General features: G+C 50.2%; 1 protein-coding gene across 5 annotated transcripts in view; it reads right to left on the bottom strand.

Moving 5' to 3' along the window:
- NACC2 (NACC family member 2) overlaps nt 1–16,792 on the bottom strand; it is a 334,865-nt gene that overhangs the window by 67,737 nt on the left and 250,336 nt on the right. The gene's annotated exons all lie outside the window — the stretch shown is intronic.

Genomic DNA, 16,792 nt, shown 5'->3' with positions numbered 1-16,792 from the left:
TTAGAAGCATCCTCTTCTGCAGTCACTATGTGGAGCTCTGCTACACAGGGTAATGAGGAGGGAATGCCATGCACACAGATATGATTATAAGCCATCCTCTTCTGCAGTCACTATGAGGAGCTCTGCTACATGAGGTAATGAGGAGGGAATGCCATGCACACAGATATGATTATAAGCCATCCTCTTCTGCAGTCACTATGTGGAGCTCTGCTATACAGGGTAATGAGGAGGGAATGTCATGCACACAGATATGATTATAAACCATCATCTCCTACAGTCACTATGAGGAGCTCTGCTACACAGGGTAATGAGGAGGGAATGTCATGCACACAGATATGATTAGAAGCCATCCTCTTCTGCAGTCACTATGTGGAGCTCTGCTATACAGGGTAATGAGGAGGGAATGTCATGCACACAGATATGATTAGAAGCATCCTCTCCTGCAGTCACTATGAGGAGCTCTGCTACACGAGGTAATGAGGAGGGAATGCCATGCACACAGATATGATTATAAGCCATCCTCTCATGCAGTCACTATGAGGAGCTCTGCTACACGAGGTAATGAGGAGGGAATGCCATGCACACAGATATGATTAGAAGCATCCTCTCCTGCAGTCACTATGAGGAGCTCTGCTACACGAGGTAATGAGGAGGGAATGCCGTGCACACAGATCAGGCTTACCTACTTTGCTGTCTCCTCCTCCGGGAGGAGGCAGCGTTGTAGGTGAATGGGGGCGTGGCCGGCAGCAGGACGGGTGGTTCGGGGGCGTGGCCGGCAGCAGGATGGGCGGTCCGGGGGCGTTGCATCAGGGTCGCGTCATCGTGACTCCACCCCCCGCTGTGCTGTGCCGAGAAACAAGGTGCTGCATAGCGGGGGCGGAGCTACGATGACGCGATTCAGCGCGGATCGCGTCATCAGACCCCCTCTGCCCGCCTACTTGTTCACTGCTGCGGGCAGCCGAGGGGGAAAGCGGGAGGCTTGCCCACCTTTCCGGGGGGCCGGGAGGGTCACCCGATTTTCGGGAGCCTCCCGGCCATTCCGGGAGGGTAGGCAAGTATGACACAGATATGATTAGAAGCATCCTCTTCTACAGTCACTATAAGGAGCTCTGCTACACAGGGTAATGAGGAGGGAATGTCATGCACACAGATATGATTATAAACCATTCCTCTCCTGCAGTCACTATTAGGAGCTCTGCTACACAGGGTAATGAGGAGGGAATGTCATGCACACAGATATGATTATAAACCATTCCTCTCCTGCAGTCACTATGAGGAGCTCTGCTACACAAGGTAATGAGGAGAGAATGCCATGCACACAGATATGATTATAAGCCATTCCTCTCCTGCAGTCACTATTAGGAGCTCTGCTACACAGGGTAATGAGGAGAGACTGCCATGCACACAGATATGATTAGAAGCCATCCTCTCCTGCAGTCACTATGAGGAGCTCTGCTACACAGGGTAATGAGGAGGGAATGCCATGCACACAGATATGATTATAAACCATCATCTCCTACAGTCACTATGAGGAGCTCTGCTACACAGGGTAATGAGGAGGGAATGCCATGCACACAGATATGATTAGAAGCATCCTCTTCTACAGTCACTATAAGGAGCTCTGCTACACAGGGTAATGAGGAGGGAATGTCATGCACACAGATATGATTATAAGCCATCCTCTCATGCCGTCACTATGAGGAGCTCTGCTACACAAGGTAATGATGAGGGAATGTCATGCACACAGATATGATTATAAGCCATCCTCTCATGCAGTCACTATGAGGAGCTCTGCTACACAAGGTAATGAGGAGAGAATGCCATGCACACAGATATGATTATAAGCCATTCCTCTCCTGCAGTCACTATTAGGAGCTCTGCTACACAGGGTAATGAGGAGAGAATGCCATGCACACAGATATGATTAGAAGCCATCCTCTTCTGCAGTCACTATGTGGAGCTCTGCTACACAGGGTAATGAGGAGGGAATGCCATGCACACAGACATGATTAGAAGCATCCTCTTCTGCAGTCACTATGTGGAGCTCTGCTATACAGGGTAATGAGGAGGGAATGCCATGCACACAGATATGATTACAAGTATCCTCTCCGGTGCTCATAGAGGCTGGCAGGCCATGCTGGGTCTTGTAGTTCCACAACAACTGGAAGACCGCAGTCAGCCCGGTGTAAGCAGCCATCGCTAGGATATGCCAGCAAATACAGAGGCACTGCAGGGAAAGCTGCAACCTGCTGGGTCTTGTAGTTCCACAACAGCAAACACCCAAACCGCAGCTGCTAGGACACGGCGCCTGCTCACAACAAACACTTCAGAGTCTTGTTTGCTAAACCATAACACATACTTTGGGATTGGCCCAAACATGGCAGCTGCCAGGATCTACTAACGAGATGATGATGTCATTGGTGGCATCCAGCGCTATGCCGAGAGCACGGCAAATGATGGGGGTGCCAACCCACGACTGGGGTAGGGGTAGGGCCAGACATGCGGGGCGGACGGGGAGTGTGGGGGGGGGGGGGGGGGCAGACATGCGGGGCGGACGGAGGGGGGGGGGGGTAGGGGTAGGGCCAGACATGTGGGGCGGACTAGCTCTGTGCTGGGCGTCCCCCCGCATGTCTGAGTAACCGATAGTAGCGGCTATGATCGGGTCTGAATTAGGCCCCTATGGTGGATGAGATTTCTACCGCTCTCTGTGCTGGGTGCTGCTGGTTCTCTAATTGGACATTTGCACAGCACCACTTCCAGGCCTAACTGCAATTATCAGCATTTGTTCTATTCTGTAGATACAGGGAAATACACAGTACCATTTCTCTTATTCTGTATGTAATTCTCACCATCTGCTCTTATTATGTATATATGGACATATGCACAGTACCACTTCTCTCACCATGTGTGCTGGGAGTAATTCTCACCATCTGCTCTTATTATGTATATATGGGCACACACAGTCACACTTCTCTCATTGTGTGTGCTGGGTGTAATTCTCACCATCTGCTCTTATTATGTATATATGGACATATGCACAGTACCACTTCTCTCACCATGTGTGCTGGGTGTAATTCTCACCATCTACTCTTATTATGTATATATGGGCACACACAGTACCACTTCTCTCATTGTGTGTGCTAGGTTTAATTCTCACCATCTGCTCTTATTATGTATATATAGAGATGTGCACAGTACCACTTCTCTCATTATGTGCGCTGGGTGTAATTCGCACCATCTGCTCTTATTATGTATATATATGGAATGTCCGCAGTTACACGTCTCTCATAATGTGTGCTAGAAGCGGTTCTCATCGTGCTTTGTATTTATGTGGCAAATATGGGCAGATGCACAGTACCACTTCTGTGATAATGTTTGCTAGAAGCAGTTCTCAGCGTGCTTTGTATGTATGTGGTATGTATGGGCAGATGCACAGTACCACTTCTCTGATCATGTGTGCTAGAAGCGGTTCTCAGTGTGCTTTGTATGTATGTGGTATGCATGGGCAGGTGTACAGTACCACTTCTATGATTGTGTGTGCTAGAAGTGATTCTCAGCGTGCTTTGTATGTATGTGGTATGTATGGGCAGATGCACAGTACCACTTCTCTGATAATGTGTGCTAGAAGTGATTCTCAGCGTGCTTTGTATTTATGTGGCACATATGGGCAGATGCACAGTACCACTTCTCTGATTATGTGTGCTAGAAGCGGTTCTCATCGTGCTTTGTATTTATGTGGCAAATATGGGCAGATGCACAGTACCACTTCTGTGATAATGTTTGCTAGAAGCGGTTCTCGGCGTGCTTTGTATGTATGTGGTATGTATGGGCAGATGCACAGTACCACTTCTCTGATCATGTGTGCTAGAAGCGGTTCTCAGTGTGCTTTGTATGTATGTGGTATGCATGGGCAGGTGTACAGTACCACTTCTCTGATTGTGTGTGCTAGAAGAGGTTCTCAGCGTGCTTTGTATGTATGTGGTATGTATGGGCAGATGCACACTACCACTTCTCTGATAATGTGTGCTAGAAGCGGTTCTCAGTGTGCTTTGTACGTATGTGGTATGCATGGGCAGGTGCACAGTACCACTTCTCTGATCATGTGTGCTAGAAGCAGTTCTCAGTGTGCTTTGTATGTATGTGGCATGTATGGGCAGATGCACAGTACCACTTCTCTGATCATGTGTGCCAGAAGCGGTTCTCAGCGTGCTTTGTATGTATGTGGTATGTATGGGCAGGTGCACAGTACCACTTCTCTGATTGTGTGTGCTAGAAGTGGTCTTCAGCGTGCTTTGTATTTATGTGGCACATATGGGCAGATGCACAGTATCATTTCTCTGATAATGTGTGCTAGAAGTGGTCATCAGCGTGCTTTGTATTTATGTGGCACATATGGGCAGATGCACAGTACCACTTCTCTGATCATGTGTGCTAGAAGCAGTTCTCAGCGTGCTTTGTATGTATGTGGTCTGTATGGGCAGATGCACAGTACCACTTCTCTGATCATGTGTGCTAGAAGCGGTTCTCAGTGTGCTTTGTATGTATGTGGTATGTATGGGCAGATGCACAGTACCATTCTCTGATCATGTGTGCTAGAAGCGGTTCTCAGCGTGCTTTGTATGTATGTGGTATTTATGGGCAGATGCACAGTACCACTTCTATGATCATGTGTGCTAGAAGCAGTTCTCAGTGTGCTTTGTATGTATGTGGTATGTATGGGCAGATGCACAGTACCACTTCTCTGATCATGTGTGCTAGAAGCGGTTCTCAGCATGCTTTGTATTTATGTGGTATGTATGGGCAGATGCACAGTACCACTTCTCTGATCATGTGTGCCAGAAGCGGTTCTCAGCGTGCTTTGTATGTATGTGGTATGTATGGGCAGGTGCACAGTACCACTTCTCTGATTGTGTGTGCTCGAAGTGGTCTTCAGCGTGCTTTGTATTTATGTGGCACATATGGGCAGATGCACAGTATCATTTCTCTGATAATGTGTGCTAGAAGTGGTCATCAGCGTGCTTTGTATTTATGTGGCACATATGGGCAGATGCACAGTACCACTTCTCTGATCATGTGTGCTAGAAGCAGTTCTCAGCGTGCTTTGTATGTATGTGGTATGCATGGGTAGGTGCACAGTACCACTTCTCTGATCATGTGTGCTAGAAGCGGTTCTCAGTGTGCTTTGTATGTATGTGGTATGTATGGGCAGGTGCACAGTACCACTTCTCTGATCATGTGTGCTAGAAGCGGTTCTCAGCGTGCTTTGTATGTATGTGGTATGCATGGGCAGGTGCACAGTACCACTTCTCTGATGTGTGCTAGAAGCGGTTCTCAGCGTGCTTTGTATGTATGTGGTATGCATGGGCAGGTGCACAGTACCACTTCTCTGATTATGTGTGCTAGAAGCGGTTCTCAGCGTGCTTTGTATCTATGTGGTATGCATGGGCAGGTGCACAGTACCACTTCTCTGATTATGTGTGCTAGAAGCGGTTCTCAGCGTGCTTTGTATGTATGTGGTATGTATGGGTAGATGCACAGTACCACTTCTCTGATTATGTGTGCTAGAAGCGGTTCTCAGCGTGCTTTGTATGTATGTGGTATGTATGGGTAGATGCACAGTACCACTTCTCTGATTATGTGTGCTAGAAGCGGTTCTCAGCGTGCTTTGTATCTATGTGGTATGCATGGACAGATGCACAGTACCACTTCTCTGATCATGTGTGCTAGAAGCGGTTCTCATCGTGCTTTGTATGTATGGGCAGATGCACAGTACCACTTCTCTGATCATGTGTGCTAGAAGCGGTTCTCAGTGTGCTTTGTATGTATATGGTATGCATGGGCAGGTGCACAGTACCACTTCTCTGATCATGTGTGCTAGAAGCGGTTCTCAGTGTGCTTTGTATGTATGTGGTATGTATGGGCAGATGCACAGTACCACTTCTATGATCATGTGTGCTAGAAGCAGTTCTCAGTGTGCTTTGTATGTATGTGGTATGCATGGGCAGATGCACAGTACCACTTCTCTGATTATGTGTGCTAGAAGCGGTTCTCAGCATGCTTTGTATGTATGTGGTATGTATGGGCAGATGCACAGTACCACTTTTCTGATTATGTGTGCTAGAAGCTGTTCTCAGCGTGCTTTGTATGTATGTGGTATGTATGGGCAGATGCACAGTGCCACTTCTCTGATCATGTGTGCTAGAAGCAGTTCTCAGCGTGCTTTGTATGTATGTGGTATGTATGGGCAGATGTACAGTACAACTTCTCTGATTATGTGTGCTAGAAGCGGTTCTCAGCATGCTTTGTATGTATGTGGTATGCATGGGCAGATGCACAGTAGCACTTCTCTGATCATGTGTGCTAGAAGCAGTTCTCAGCGTGCTTTGTATGTATGTGGTATGTATGGGCAGATGCACAGTACCACTTCTCTGATAATGTGTGCTAAAAGCGGTTCTCAGTGTGCTTTGTATGTATGTGGTATGCATGGGCAGGTGCACAGTACCACTTCTCTGATTATGTGTGCTAGAAGCGGTTCTCAGCGTGCTTTGTATCTATGTGGTATGCATGGGCAGGTGCACAGTACCACTTCTCTGATTATGTGTGCTAGAAGCGGTTCTCAGCGTGCTTTGTATCTATGTGGTATGCATGGGCAGGTGCACAGTACCACTTCTCTGATTATGTGTGCCAGAAGCGGTTCTCAGCGTGCTTTGTATGTATGTGGTATGTATGGGCAGGTGCACAGTACCACTTCTCTGATTGTGTGTGCTAGAAGCGGTTCTCAGCGTGCTTTGTATGTATGTGGTATGCATGGGCAGGTGCACAGTACCACTTCTCTGATCATGTGTGCTAGAAGCGGTTCTCAGCGTGCTTTGTATGTATGTGGTATGCATGGGCAGGTGCACAGTACCACTTCTCTGATTATGTGTGCTAGAAGCGGTTCTCAGCGTACTTTGTATCTATGTGGTATGCATGGGCAGGTGCACAGTACCACTTCTCTGAGTATGTGTGCTAGAAGCGGTTCTCAGCGTGCTTTGTATGTATGTGGTATGTATGGGTAGATGCACAGTACCACTTCTCTGATTATGTGTTCTAGAAGCGGTTCTCAGTGTGCTTTGTATGTATGTAGTATGTATGGGCAGATGCACAGTACCACTTCTCTGATCATGTGTGCTAGAAGCGGTTCTCAGCGTGCTTTGTATGTATGTGGTATGCATGGGCAGGTGCACAGTACCACTTCTCTGATAATGTGTGCTAAAAGTGGTTCTCAGTGTGCTTTGTATGTATGTGGTATGCATGGGCAGGTGCACAGTACCACTTCTCTGATTATGTGTGCTAGAAGCGGTTCTCAGCGTGCTTTGTATCTATGTGGTATGCATGGGCAGGTGCACAGTACCACTTCTCTGATTATGTGTGCTAGAAGCGGTTCTCAGCGTGCTTTGTATCTATGTGGTATGCATGGGCAGGTGCATAGTACCACTTCTCTGATTATGTGTGCCAGAAGCGGTTCTCAGCGTGCTTTGTATGTATGTGGTATGTATGGGCAGGTGCACAGTACCACTTCTCTGATTGTGTGTGCTAGAAGCGGTTCTCAGCGTGCTTTGTATCTATGTGGTATGCATGGGCAGGTGCACAGTACTACTTCTCTGATTATGTGTGCTAGAAGCAGTTCTCAGCGTGCTTTGTATGTATGTGGTATGTATGGGCAGATGCACAGTACCACTTCTCTGATCATGTGTGCTAGAAGCGGTTCTCAGCGTGCTTTGTATGTATGGGCAGATGCACAGTACCACTTCTCTGATCATGTGTGCTAGAAGCGGTTCTCAGCGTGCTTTGTATCTATGTGGTATGCATGGGCAGGTGCACAGTACCATTTCTCTGATTATGTGTGCTAGAAGCGGTTCTCAGCATGACTTGTATCTATGTGGTATGCATGGGCAGGTGCACAGTACCACTTCTCTGATTATGTGTGCTAGAAGCGGTTCTCAGCGTGCTTTGTATCTATGTGGTATGCATGGGCAGGTGCACAGTACCACTTCTCTGATTATGTGTGCTAGAAGCGGTTCTCAGCGTACTTTGTATCTATGTGGTATGCATGGGCAGGTGCACAGTACCACTTCTCTGATTATGTGTGCTAGAAGCGGTTCTCAGCGTGCTTTGTATGTATGTGGTATGTATGGGTAGATGCACAGTACCACTTCTCTGATTATGTGTTCTAGAAGCGGTTCTCAGTGTGCTTTGTATGTATGTAGTATGTATGGGCAGATGCACAGTACCACTTCTCTGATCATGTGTGCTAGAAGCGGTTCTCAGCGTGCTTTGTATGTATGTGGTATGCATGGGCAGGTGCACAGTACCACTTCTCTGATTATGTGTGCTAGAAGCGGTTCTCAGCGTGCTTTGTATGTATATGGTATGTATGGGTAGATGCACAGTACCACTTCTCTGATTATGTGTTCTAGAAGCGGTTCTCAGTGTGCTTTGTATGTATGTAGTATGTATGGGCAGATGCACAGTACCACTTCTCTGATCATGTGTGCTAGAAGCGGTTCTCAGCGTGCTTTGTATGTATGGGCAGATGCACAGTACCACTTCTCTGATCATGTGTGCTAGAAGCGGTTCTCAGTGTGCTTTGTATGTATATGGTATGCATGGGCAGGTGCACAGTACCACTTCTCTGATTATGTGTGCTAGAAGCGGTTCTCAGCGTGCTTTGTATGTATGTGGTATGTATGGGCAGATACACAGTACCACTTCTCTGATCATGTGTGCTAAAAGCAGTTCTCAGCGTGCTTTGTATGTATGTGGTATGCATGGGCAGATGCACAGTACTACTTCTCTGATAATGTGTGCTAAAAGTGGTTCTCAGTGTGCTTTGTATGTATGTGGTATGCATGGGCAGGTGCACAGTACCACTTCTCTGATTATGTGTGCTAGAAGCGGTTCTCAGCGTGCTTTGTATCTATGTGGTATGCATGGGCAGGTGCACAGTACCACTTCTCTGATTATGTGTGCTAGAAGCGGTTCTCAGTGTGCTTTGTATGTATGGGCAGATGCACAGTACCACTTCTCTGATCATGTGTGCTAGAAGCGGTTCTCAGTGTGCTTTGTATGTATGTGGTATGCATGGGCAGGTGCACAGTACCACTTCTCTGATTATGTGTGCTAGAAGCGGTTCTCAGCGAGCTTTGTATCTATGTGGTATGCATGGGCAGGTGCACAGTACCATTTCTCTGATTATGTGTGCTAGAAGCGGTTCTCAGCATGACTTGTATCTATGTGGTATGCATGGGCAGGTGCACAGTACCACTTCTCTGATTATGTGTGCTAGAAGCGGTTCTCAGCGTGCTTTGTATGTATGTGGTATGCATGGGCAGGTGCACAGTACTACTTCTCTGATTATGTGTGCTAGAAGCGGTTCTCAGCGTGCTTTGTATGTATGTGGTATGTATGGGCAGATGCACAGTACCACTTCTCTGATTATGTGTTCTAGAAGCGGTTCTCAGTGTGCTTTGTATGTATGTGGTATGTATGGGCAGATGCACAGTACCACTTCTCTGATCATGTGTGCTAGAAGCGGTTCTCAGCGTGCTTTGTATGTATGGGCAGATGCACAGTACCACTTCTCTGATCATGTGTGCTAGAAGCGGTTCTCAGCGTGCTTTGTATGTATGGGCAGATGCACAGTACCACTTCTCTGATCATGTGTGCTAGAAGCGGTTCTCAGTGTGCTTTGTATGTATATGGTATGCATGGGCAGGTGCACAGTACCACTTCTCTGATTATGTGTGCTAGAAGTGGTTTAGCTCACAAGTGGCCGACTCTACTTTGCCGACCACGGGTACTTCTTACTCAGTAGCATAGATACGCAAACTTGGCAGCTGAACTACAACATCCAGCAGGCCATGGAACACTCCCTATGCTCTGCAGCCTCTACATGCGGAAGGAAATGAGTCAGTGCTCAGACAATGCAGCATGAGATTACCGGGGGACCATGTGATCTTCGGGCCGCAGTGATGTATAGGTCACCCCCTTTCCTCCTAGCAGAGCAGCAGGGTTGGGTGATGTAACCGCTGTCCCCCCCCTATCTATTCTCTGGCTGCTGTCACACTTGTGAGCTCCAGCAATGATCGGAGGAAGCAGCTGATTGGTTCCTGCTGCTGCCACAAGTATCACAGATCGTCAGCCAACAGCAGCAGGAGAAGTGGCGGCTACCGGCTTCTGCCAGGGCCGTACAGGTAGAGACGTCTGCTCAGCATAGGGCTCAGGACTGGCTGGTCAGAGACGTCTGGGGGTATATGGAGGGAAGAGGCAAAGCCCGTATATTGGGGCTCATTCTGAATGTAAATGGTACGTCACCGCTCATGCGCTATGTGTACGCATATAATGGCGCATATTCTTCTGTATACAAAGTTGTGCGCATCACTGCCTCTCTGCACACATTGCCTGATACACGTCATTATCATCTGGACGCACGTGCTGGAAACAGGCGCATTCCCGCTGCTGCCACGCTCTGCATAACTGCTGCCGCATGGACGCTGCTGCCACGCTGTGCCTTTACAGACACTTTCCCAACATACTGTGGTGCCAGACGTGGCCTTTATACCAACACACAAACTCACATCTCACAGCATATGCACATTTTATAATTAATGTACAGCAAACAAGCCGGGTGTATCAACTTTGTGTCATATAAATTCTGTGACAACACAAGATCACAATATACTGTATCAGTGTGACAACAGCCTTACATCTCCTGATATACTCTGTGCTGCTGGTGACCCTGCTCCTCCCACTATATAACTCTCAGTCTGTGGCTTCCTGCTGCCTCCATTCCCCTCCTCACATCATGTCACTGCCCCTGTCACATGCAGCCCTGTCCTCACTGACATATCACTCATCTCTTGATATACTCTGTGCTGCTGGAGGAACCTGGTCCTCCCACTATATAACTCTCAGTCTGTGGCTTCCTGCTGCCTCCATTCCCCTCCTCACATCATGTCACTGCCCATGTCACATGCAGCCCTGTCCTCACTGACACATCACTCATCTCCTGATATACTCTGTGCTGCTGGGGCCCTGCTCCTCCCACTATATAACTCTCAGTCTGTGGCTTCCTGCTGCCTCCATTCCCCTCCTCACATCATGTCACTGCCCCAGTCACATGCAGCCCTGTCCTCACTAACATATCACTCATCTCCTGATATACTCTGTGCTGCTGGGGACCCTGCTCCTCCCACTATATAACTCTCAGTCTGTGGCTTCCTGCTGCCTCCATTCCCCTCCTCACATCATGTCACTGCCCCTGTCACATGTAGCCCTGTCCTCACTAATACATCACTCATCTCCTGATATACTCTGTGCTGCTGGTGACCCTGCTCCTCCCACTATATAACTCTCAGTCTGTGGCTTCCTGCTGCCTCCATTCCCCTCCTCACATCATGTCACTGCCCCTGTCACATGCAGCCCTGTCCTCACTGACACATCACTCATCTCCTGATATACTCTGTGCTGCTGGTGACCCTGCTCCTCCCACTATATAACTCTCAGTCTGTGGCTTCCTGCTGCCCCCATTCCCCTCCTCACATCATGTCACTGCCCGTCACATGCAGCCCTGTCCTCACACATCACTCATCTCCTGATATACTCTGTGCTGCTGGGGACCCTGCTCCTCCCACTATATAACTCTCAGTCTGTGGCCTCCTGCTGCCTCCATTCTCCTCCTCACATCATGTCACTGCCCCTGTCACATGCAGCCCTGTCCTCACTGACACATCACTCATCTCCTGATATACTCTGTGCTGCTGGGGACCCTGCTCCTCCCACTATATAACTCTCAGTCTGTGGCCTCCTGCTGCCTCCATTCTCCTCCTCACATCATGTCACTGCCCCTGTCACATGCAGCCCTGTCCTCACTGACACATCACTCATCTCCTGATATACTCTGTGCTGCTGGGGACCCTGCTCCTCCCACTATATAACTCTCAGTCTGTGGCTTCCTGCTGCCTCCATTCCTCTCCTCACATCATGTCACTGCCCCTGTCACATGCAGCCCTGTCCTCACTGACACATCACTCATCTCCTGATATACTCTGTGCTGCTGGGGACCCTGCTACTCCCACTATATAACTCTCAGTCTGTGGCTTCCTGCTGCCTCCATTCCCCTCCTCACATCATGTCACTGCCCCTGTCACACGCAGCCCTGTCCTCACTGACACATCACTCATCTCCTGATATACTCTGTGCTGCTGGGGACCCTGCTACTCCCACTATATAACTCTCAGTCTGTGGCTTCCTGCTGCCTCCATTCCCCTCCTCACATCATGTCACTGCCCCTGTCACACGCAGCCCTGTCCTCACTGACACATCACTCATCTCCTGATATACTCTGTACAGCTGGGGACCCTGCTCCTTCCACTATATAACTCTCAGTCTGTGGCTTCCTGCTGCCTCCATTCCCCTCCTCACATCATGTCACTGCCCCTGTCACATGCAGCCCTGTCCTCACTGACACATCACTCATCTCCTGATATACTCTGTGCTGCTGGAGACCCTGCTCCTCCCCAGAGGCGTCACCAGGTGTGGTGACACCCGGTGCGCACCCCTGATGTACTGCCGCGATCGCGGCAAAAAGGGTGCGTGGCCTTACAGCTAGGGGGCGTGGCTTTGCGGGGATACCGGGATCGTCACTCTGGGGGCGTGCCCAGCATCTCCGGAGATGCTGGGCTTCCCCCAGAGACGGTCTCTGTGTGCTGTCGGCTCCTCTGCTATGACAGGAGCCGGGTGCTGTAGCGGAATTTCACACTGCAGCACCTGGCTCCTGTCACTGCGGAGGAGCTGACATTTGGTGTCACCCCCTCCAGGTGTCACACCCGGGTACGGGCCGCACCCCCCGCAACCGCCTTGTGACGCCACTGCTCCTCCCACTATATAACTCTCAGTCTGTGGCTTCCTGCTGCCTCCATTCCCCTCCTCACATCATGTCACTGCCCCTGTCACATGCAGCCCTGTCCTCACTGACACATCACTCATCTCCTGATATACTCTGTGCTGCTGGGGACCCTGCTCCTCCCACTATATAACTCTCAGTCTGTGGCTTCCTGCTGCCTCCATTCCCCTCCTCACATCATGTCACTGCCCCTGTCACATGCAGCCCTGTCCTCACTGACACATCACTCATCTCCTGATATACTCTGTGCTGCTGGGGACCCTGCTCCTCCCACTATATAACTCTCAGTCTGTGGCTTCCTGCTGCCTCCATTCCCCTCCTCACATCATGTCACTGCCCCTGTCACATGCAGCCCTGTCCTCACTGACACATCACTCATCTCCTGATATACTCTGTGCTGCTGGAGACCCTGCTCCTCCCACTATATAACTCTCAGTCTGTGGCTTCCTGCTGCCTCCATTCCCCTCCTCACATCATGTCACTGCCCCTGTCACATGCAGCCCTGTCCTCACTGACACATCACTCATCTCCTGATATACTCTGTGCTGCTGGGGACCCTGCTCCTCCCACTATATAACTCTCAGTCTGTGGCTTCCTGCTGCCTCCATTCCCCTCCTCACATCATGTCACTGCCCCTGTCACATGCAGCCCTGTCCTCACTGACACATCACTCATCTCCTGATATACTCTGTGCTGCTGGGGACCCTGCTCCTCCCACTATATAACTCTCAGTCTGTGGCTTCCTGCTGCCTCCATTCCCCTCCTCACATCATGTCACTGCCCCTGTCAATGTAGCCCTGTCCTCACTGACACATCACTCATCTCCTGATATACTCTGTGCTGCTGGAGACCCTGCTCCTCCCACTATATAACTCTCAGTCTGTGGCTTCCTGCTGCCTCCATTCCCCTCCTCACATCATATCACTGCCCCTGTCACATGCAGCCCTGTCCTCACTGACACATCACTCATCTCCTGATATACTCTGTGCTGCTGGGGACCCTGCTCCTCCCACTATATAACTCTCAGTCTGTGGCTTCCTGCTGCCTCCATTCCCCTCCTCACATCATATCACTGCCCCTGTCACATGCAGCCCTGTCCTCACTGACACATCACTCATCTCCTGATATACTCTGTGCTGCTGGGGGACTATGCTACTCTCACTATATAACTCTCAGTCTGTGGCTTCCTGCTGCCTCCATTCCCCTCCTCACATCATGTCACTGCCCCTGTCACATGCAGCCCTGTCCTCACTGACACATCACTCATCTCCTGATATACTCTGTGCTGCTGGGGACCCTGCTCCTCCCACTATATAACTCTCAGTCTGTGACTTGCTGCTGCCTCCATTCCCCTCCTCACATCATTTCACTGCCCCTGTCACATGCAGCCCTGTCCTCACTGACATATCACTCATCTCCTGATATACTCTGTACTGCTGGGGACCCTGCTACTCCCACTATATAACTCTCAGTCTGTGGCTTCCTGCTGCCTCCATTCCCCTCCTCACATCATGTCACTGCCCCTGTCACATGCAGCCTGTCCTCACTGACACATCACTCATCTCCTGATATACTCTGTACTGCTGGGGACCCTGCTCCTCCCACTATATAACTCTCAGTCTGTGGTTTCCTGCTGCCTCCATTCCCCTCACATCATGTCACTGCCCCTGTCACATGCAGTCCTGTCCTCACTGACACATCACTCATCTCCTGATATACTCTGTGCTGCTGGGGACCCTGCTCCTCCCACTATATAACTGTCAGTCTGTGGCTTCCTGCTGCCTCCATTCCCCTCCTCACATCATGTCACTGCCCCTGTCACATGCAGCCCTGCCTCACTGACACATCACTCATCTCCTGATATACTCTGTGCTGCTGGTGACCCTGCTCCTCCCACTATATAACTCTCAGTCTGTGGCTTCCTGCTGCCTCCATTCCCCTCCTCACATCATGTCACTGCCCCTGTCACATGCAGCCCTGTCACTGACACATCACTCATCTCCTGATATACTCTGTGCTGCTGGGGGACCCTGCTCCTCCCACTATATAATTCTCAGTCTGTGGCTTCCTGCTGCCTCCATTCCCCTCCTCACATCATGTCACTGCCCCTGTCACATGCAGCCCTGTCACTGACACATCACTCATCTCCTGATATACTCTGTGCTGCTGGGGGACCCTGCTCCTCCCACTATATAATTCTCAGTCTGTGGCTTCCTGCTGCCTCCATTCCCCTCCTCACATCATGTCACTGCCCCTGTCACATGCAGCCCTGTCCTCACTGACACATCACTCATCTCCTGATATACTCTGTGCTGCTGGGGACCCTGCTCCTCCCACTATATAACTCTCAGTCTGTGGCTTCCTGCTGTCTCCATTCCCCTCCTCACATCATGTCACTGCCCCTGTCACATGCAGCCCTGTCCTCACTGACACATTACTCATCTCCTGATATACTCTGTGCTGCTGGGGACCCTGCTCCTTCCACTATATAACTCTCAGTCTGTGGCTTCCTGCTGCCTCCATTCCCCTCACATCATGTCACTGCCCCTGTCACATGCAGCCCTGTCCTCACTGACACATCACTCATCTCCTGATATACTCTGTGCTGCTGGGGACCCTGCTCCTCCCACTATATAACTCTCAGTCTGTGGCTTCATGCTGCCTCCATTCCCCTCCTCACATCATGTCACTGCCCCTGTCACATGTAGCCCTGTCCTCACTGACACATCACTCATCTCCTGATATAATCTGTGCTGCTGGAGACCCTGCTCCTCCCACTATATAACTCTCAGTCTGTGGCTTCCTGCTGCCTCCATTCCCCTCCTCACATCATGTCACTGCCCCTGTCACATGCAGCCCTGTCCTCACTGACACATCACTCATCTCCTGATATACTCTGTGCTGCTGGGGACACTGCTCCTCCCACTATATAACTCTCAGTCTGTGGCTTCCTGCTGCCTCCATTCCTCTCCTCACATCATGTCACTGCCCCTGTCACATGCAGTCCTGTCCTCACTGGCACATCACTCATCTCCTGATATACTCTGTGCTGCTGGGGACCCTGCTCCTCCCACTATATAACTCTCAGTCTGTGGCTTCCTGCTGCCTCCATTCCCCTCCTCACATCATGTCACTGCCCCTGTCACATGCAGCCCTGTCCTCACTGACACATCACTCACCTCCTGATATACTCTGTGCTGCTGGAGACCCTGCTCCTCCCACTATATAACTCTCAGTCTGTGGCTTCCTGCTGCCTCCATTCCCCTCCTCATATCATGTCACTGCCCCTGTCACATGCAGCCCTGTCCTCACTGACACATCACTCATCTCCTGATATACTCTGTGCTGCTGGGGACCCTGCTCCTCCCACTATATAACTCTCAGTCTGTGGCTTCCTGCTGCCTCCATTCCCCTCCTCACATCATGTCACTGCCCCTGTCACATGCAGCCCTGTCCTCACACATCACTCATCTCCTGATATACTCTGTGCTGCTGGGGACCCTGCTCCTCCCACTATATAACTCCCAGTCTGCGGCTTCCTGCTGCCTCCATTCCCCTCCTCACATCATGTCACTGCCCCTGTCACATGCAGCCTGTCCTCACTGACACATCACTCATCTCCTGATATACTCTGTGCTGCTGGTGACCTTGCTCCTCCCACTATATAACTCTCAGGCTGTGGCTTCCTGCTGCCTCCATTCCCCTCCTCACATCATGTCACTGCCCCTGTCACATGCAGCCCTGTCCTCACTGACACGTCACTCATCTCCTGATATACTCTGTGCTGCTGGGGACCCTGCTCCTCCCACTATATAACTCTCAGTCTGTGGCTTCCTGCTGCCTCCA

Source organism: Pseudophryne corroboree, chromosome 8, assembly GCF_028390025.1.
Source record: "Pseudophryne corroboree isolate aPseCor3 chromosome 8, aPseCor3.hap2, whole genome shotgun sequence".
Lineage (NCBI taxonomy): Eukaryota > Metazoa > Chordata > Amphibia > Anura > Myobatrachidae > Pseudophryne > Pseudophryne corroboree.
Note: the sequence above shows the minus strand (reverse complement) of the source record. Positions and strands in the feature narration are given on the sequence as shown.